Here is a 6,192-nt window from a genome sequence, read left to right as displayed (position 1 = left end):
GGGTTAGGGATAGGACTAGGGTTAGGGTTAGGGTTAGGGTTAGGGTTTGGGATAGGACTAGGGTTAGGGTTAGGGTTAGGGTTAGGCATAGGACTAGGGTTAGGGTTAGGGTTAGGGTTTGGGATAGGGTTAGGGTTTGGGATAGGACTAGGGTTAGGGTTAGGGTTAGGGTTTGGGATAGGACTAGGGTTAGGGTTAGGGTTAGGGATAGGACTAGGGTTAGGGTTAGGGTTAGGGTTAGGGTTTGGGATAGGACTAGGGTTAGGGTTAGGGTTAGGGTTAGGGTTAGGGTTAGGGTTTGGGATAGGACTAGGGTTAGGGTTAGGGTTAGGGTTAGGGTTTGGGATAGGACTAGGGTTAGGGTTAGGGTTAGGGTTAGGGTTTGGGATAGGACTAGGGTTAGGGTTAAGGTTAGGGTTAGGGTTAGGGTTAGGGTTTGGGATAGGACTAGGGTTAGGGTTAGGGTAAGGGTTAGGGTTTGGGATAGGACTAGGGTTAGGGTTAGGGTTAGGGTTAGGGTTTGGGATAGGACTAGGGTTAGGGTTAAGGTTAGGGTTAGGGTTAGGGTTAGGGTTTGGGATAGGACTAGGGTTAGGGTTAGGGTTAGGGTTAGGGTTAGGGTTTGGGATAGGACTAGGGTTAGGGTTAGGGTTAGGGTTAGGGTTTGGGATAGGACTAGGGTTAGGGTTAGGGTTAGGGTTTGGGATAGGGTTTGGGATAGGACTAGGGTTAGGGTTAGGGTTAGGTTTAGGGATAGGACTAGGGTTAGGGTTAGGGTTAGGGTTAGGGTTAGGGTTAGGGTTTGGGATAGGACTAGGGTTAGGGTTAGGGTTAGGGTTAGGGTTAGGGTTAGGGTTAGGGTTTGGGATAGGACTAGGGTTAGGGTTAGGGTTTGGGATAGGACTAGGGTTAGGGTTAGGGTTAGGGTTAGGGTTAGGGTTTGGGATAGGACTAGGATTAGGGTTAGGGTTAGGGTTTGTGTTTGGATTAGGGTTAGTGTTACGGTTAGGTTTAGGATTTAGATTAGGGTTAGGGTTAGGGTTAGGATTAGTGTTAGGCTTATGTTTCGGATTAGAGTTAGGGTTAGGGTTACGGTTCGGATTACGGTTAGGATTAGAGTTAGGATTAGGGTTAACGATAGGGTTAGGGTTAGGGTTAGGTTTAACCCATATGTTCCCAGGGTTAGGTTTAGGTTTATGTTTAGGGTTTGGATTGGGGTTAGGTTTAGAGTTAGGATTAGGGTTTGCATTAGGGTTAGTGTTAGGGTTAGGGTTAGGGTTAGGGTTAAGGTTAGTGTTAGGGTTAGCCTTAGGGTTATGGTTCGGGTTAGGGTTAGGTTTAGGGTTCGGATTAAGGTTAGGGTTCGGATTAGGGTTCGGATTAGGGTCAATGTTAGTGTTAGGGTTATTGCAGGGTTCGGGTTAGGGTTTGTGTTTGGATTAGGGTTAGGGTTAGGGTTAGGGTTAGGGTTATGTTTAGGGTTCGGATTAGGGTTAGGCTTCGGATTAATGTTCAGATTAGGGTTAGGATTAAGGTTAGGTTTAGGGTTAGGTTAGGGTTAAGGTTAGGGTTAGGGTTGGGGTTTGGGATAGGACTAGGGTTAGGGTTAGGGTTAGGGTTTGGGGTAGGACTAGGGTTAGGGTTAGGGTTTGGGGTAGGACTAGGGTTAGGGTTAGGGTTTGGGATAGGATTAGGTTTTAGGTTTGGGATAGGACTAGGGTTTGGTTTTGGGATAGGACTAGGTTTAGGGTTAGGGTTAGGGTTAGGGTTAGGGTTTGGGATAGGGTTAGGGGTTAGGGGTAGGGATAGGGTTAGGGTTACGGTTCGGATTAGGGTTAGTGTTAGGGTTAGGGTTACGGTTCGTGTTAGGGTTAAGGTTCGGATTAGGGTTAGGGTTAGTGTTAGGGTTATGGTTCGGGTTAGGGTTAGGTTTAGGGTTCGGATTAAGGTTAGGGTTCAGAATAGGGTTCGGATTAGGGTTAATGTTAGTGTTAGGGTTATTGCAGGGTTCGGGTTAGGTTTTGTGTTTGGATTAGGGTTAGGGCTAGTGTTAGGGTTAGGGTTAGGGTTAGGGATAGGTTTAAGGTTTGGATTAGGGTTAGGGTTAGGCTTAAGGTTAGGGTTAAGGTTATGGTTCGTATTAGGGTTAGGATTAGTGTTAGGGTTAGGTTTTGGATTAGTGTTAGGGTTACGGTTCGGATTACGGTTAGGGTTAGAGTTAGGGTTAGGGTTAACAATAGGGTTAGGTTTAGGTTTATGTTTAGGGTTTGGATTAGGGTTAGGTTTAGAGTTAGGATTAGGGTTTGCCTTGGGGTTAGTGTTAGGTTTAGGGTTACGGTTTGAATTAGGGTTAAGGTTCGGAATAGGGTTAGAGTTAGGGTTAGGCTTCAGGTTAGGGTTAGGGTTAGTGTTAGGGTTAGCATTAGGGTTATGGTTCGGGTTAGGGTTAGGTTTAGGGTTCGGATTAAGGTTAGGGTTCGGATTAGGGTTCAGATTAGGGTTAATGTTAGTGTTAGGGTTATTCCAGGGTTCGGGTTAGTGTTTGTGTTTGGATTAGGGTTCGTATTAGTGTTAGGGTTAGGTTTCGGATTAATGTTAGGGTTAGGGTTACGGTTCGGATTACGGTTAGGGTTAGGGTTAGGGTTAGGGTTAACAATAGGATTAAGTTTAGGTTTATGTTTAGGGTTTGGATTAGGGTTAGGTTTAGAGTTAGGATTAGGGTTTGCATTAGTGTTAGTGTTAGGGTTAGGTTTACGGTTTGAATTAGGGTTAAGGTTCGGATTAGGGTTAGGGTTAGGGTTAGGGTTAGGGTTAGCCTTAGGGTTATGGTTCGGGTTAGGGTTAGGTTTAGGGTTCGGATTAAGGTTAGGGTTCCGATTAGGGTTCGGATTAGGGTTAATGTTAGTGTTAGGGTTATTGCAGGGTTCGGATTAGTGTTTGTGTTTGGATTAGGGTTAGGGTTAGTGTTAGGGTTAGGTTTAGGGTTTGGATTAGGGTTAGGGTTAGGCTTAAGGTTAGGGTTAAGGTTATGGTTCGTATTAGGGTTAGGATTAGTGTTAGGGTTAGATTTTGGATTAGTGTTAGGGTTAGCGTTACGGTTCGGATTACGGTTAGGGTTAGAATTAGGGTTAGGGTTAACGATAGGGTTAGGTTTAGGGTTATGTTTTTGGTTCCGATTAGGGTTAGGCTTCGGATTAGGGTTCGGATTATGGGTTAGGGTTGGTGTTAGGGTTAACGTTAGGGTTACGGTTCGGGTTTGGTTTAGGTTTAGGGTTCGGATTAAGATTAGGGTTCGGATTAGGGTTCGGAATAGGGTTAATGTTAGTGTTAGGGTTATTGCAGGGTTCGGGTTAGGGTTTGTGTTTGGATTAGGGTTAGTGTTACGGTTAGGTTTAGGATTTGGATTAGGGTTAGGTTTAGGGTTTGGATTAGGGTTAGGGTTAGGCTTAAGGCTAGGGTTAGGGTTAGGGTTAGGATTAGTGTTAGGTTTAGGTTTCGGATTAGAGTTAGGGTTAGGGTTACGGTTCGGATTACGGTTAGGGTTAGAGTTAGGGTTAGGGTTAACGATAGGGTTAGGGTTAGGGTTAGTTTTAACCCATATGTTCCCAGGGTTAGGTTTAGGTTTATGTTTAGGGTTAGGTTTAGAGTTAGGATTAGGGTTTGCATTAGTGTTAGTGTTAGGGTTAGGTTTACGGTTTGAATCAGGGTTAAGGGTTCGGATTAGGGTTAGGGTTAGGGTTAGCCTTAGGGTTAGCCTTAGGGTTATGGTTCGGGTTAGGGTTAGGGTTTAGGGTTCGGATTAAGGTTAGGGTTCGGATTAGGGTTAATGTTAGTGTTAGGGTTATTGCAGGGTTCGGGTTAGGGTTTGTGTTTGGATTAGGGTTAGGGTTAGTGTTAGGTTTAGGGTTTGGATTAGGGTTAGGTTTAAGGTGTGGATTAGGGTTAGGGTTAGGCTTAAGTTTAGGGTTAAGGTTATGGTTTGTATTAGGGTTAGGATTAGTGTTAGGGTTAGGTTTCGGATTAGCGTTAGGGTTAGGGTTACGGTTCGGATTACGGTTAGGGTTAGTGTTAGGGTTAGGGTTAACGATAGGGTTAAGTTTAGGGTTATGTTTAGGGTTTGGATTAGCGTTAGGGTTAGGCTTCGGATTAGGGTTCGGATTATGGGTTAGGGGTGGTGTTAGGGTTAACGTTAGGGTTACGGTTCGGATTACGGTTAGGGTTAGAGTTAGGGTTAGGGTTAACGATAGGGTTAAGTTTAGGTTTATGTTTAGCGTTTGGACTAGGGTTAGGTTTAGAATTAGGATTAGGGTTTGCATTAGGGTTAGTGTTAGGGTTAGGGTTAGGGTTAGAGTTAGGGTTAGGCTTCGGATTAGGGTTAAGGTTCGTGTTAGGGTTAGCGTTAGGGTTATGGTTCGGGTTAGGGTTAGGTTTAGGGTTTGGATTAAGGTTAGGGTTCGGATTAGGGTTCGGATTAGGGTTAATGTTAGTGTTAGGGTTATTGCAGGGTTCGGGTTAGGGTTTGTGTTTGGATTAGGGTTAGGGTTAGGGTTAGGGTTAGGGTTATGTTTAGGGTTCGGATTAGGGTTAGGCTTCGGATTAGTGTTCAGATTAGGGTTAGGATTAAGGTTAGGTTTAGGGTTAGGTTAGGGTTAAGGTTAGGGTTAGGCATAGATTTAGAGTTAGGGTAAGTGTTAGCATTTGTGTTAGGGTTAGGCATGGCCCGGCACAGCCTCTTAGCAGCTTCGCATCATTTAAACCCTTCGGGAATGTTTGGTGTCTGTGGGGCCTGATTGAAGCTCAAAGGTAAAGCTCATGGCTGATGACCTGCTGGGAATAATTTTTTTTTTTATAAATGTGCTGACAACACACAGAATCATGTAATTAAAAATAAAAATAATAATAAAAAAAAGCTGTACAATATCAAATTACTATACTAATAGTGGTACTGTGATTTACTAGTACTCAAATATACTAATTTGTAGTGCTCTGACGTAGTGGCCCCATAATGGTAGTGACTGTATAATAATGTATAATAATGCCAAACTCTCCAAAATGTGAATGTCTTTGTTTTGGGTTCACCGTAAATACTTAAGATTTTGGAGCCTGGGGTGGTGTCTGTCTCACACAGCTCAGTGCATGTGGGGGAAGGACTCTTGGATCCCAGGATCTGGTACACGTCCTGTCCCTGACCCATGAGAGACAACAGACTCAAGTTCCCCCTGACCACCCTCTCTGTGATTGGTGCCACACAGATAAAGCTTTTCCTCACAAGGATAACTAGCAGAAAAAGCACCATGTTTTATCTTTAGCACAATTTATCTGTGGGAAATGCCAAAAAATGTGCCAAAACCACACAACATTAGGAAGTCACTGTTAGGGTGACAAATCCCTTTAACCCAGCCTCCGAAGTGTAGTTCGACACCTGTGTTCTGGGCCAACACTGTGTCCCTGACCACATCACACTGTCCCTTGGACAGGATTCCAAATGATCTTCATCACCAGGCAACAGAGTACAGCATAGGTCTGAGGAAGATGAATACATAAAAATACATAAATACTTGAAAAATTTGCCTGTGATAATGCTGGAAGTGCCAGAGAGGATTGGGACTTGAATATCTGATGCAGAGCAGAGTATTATGTTTTCCGTATAATAACCTTCCCCTCCAGCTCTGAGAGAACTGTGTGCCCCACAGCTCAAATGGCACCCAAAACATTTCTTTTCCAGAATGTCCAAGCTACATTGAACCCATTGTCACAAGAGTGCTTCACCCCTCACAGGCTGAAGGGAGCATCTGAAGGCGGAAGATTCATTCTCTGGTAGTTCCACTCTCCATTATGACACAGCAGATGCAACCAGCGGAACTTTATTTAGTAGGAAAGTCATACATGTCCAAATTTGTAGATAATCTAATTCATCAGTACTTTTTCACTTGTCTACAATTATGTATAGGTCAAGCAGAACAGGTACATTACAGGCATTTGATAGTTTTGCACTGGCAAAAGCAAGGACCGTGTATAGGCTGTATGTGTAAACAGCAGCAGCAAACTCTCACTGAACAATTACTCAGAACACCTAGAGTGGGAATCATCTCCACCTTTAGTGACAGCATTGGGATTCTGAGATGAGTGTACGTGGGAAGCATACTCTGAATATTACTGACCTGTACTGCAAGCTCTTTAACAAAATAGATC

The sequence above is a fragment of the Zosterops lateralis genome (assembly GCF_965231275.1).
Source record: "Zosterops lateralis genome assembly, chromosome: 5".
Taxonomy (NCBI): Eukaryota; Metazoa; Chordata; class Aves; order Passeriformes; family Zosteropidae; genus Zosterops; species Zosterops lateralis.
The sequence above is the reverse complement of the archived record's forward strand: the minus strand, read 5'-3'. Positions refer to the sequence as shown.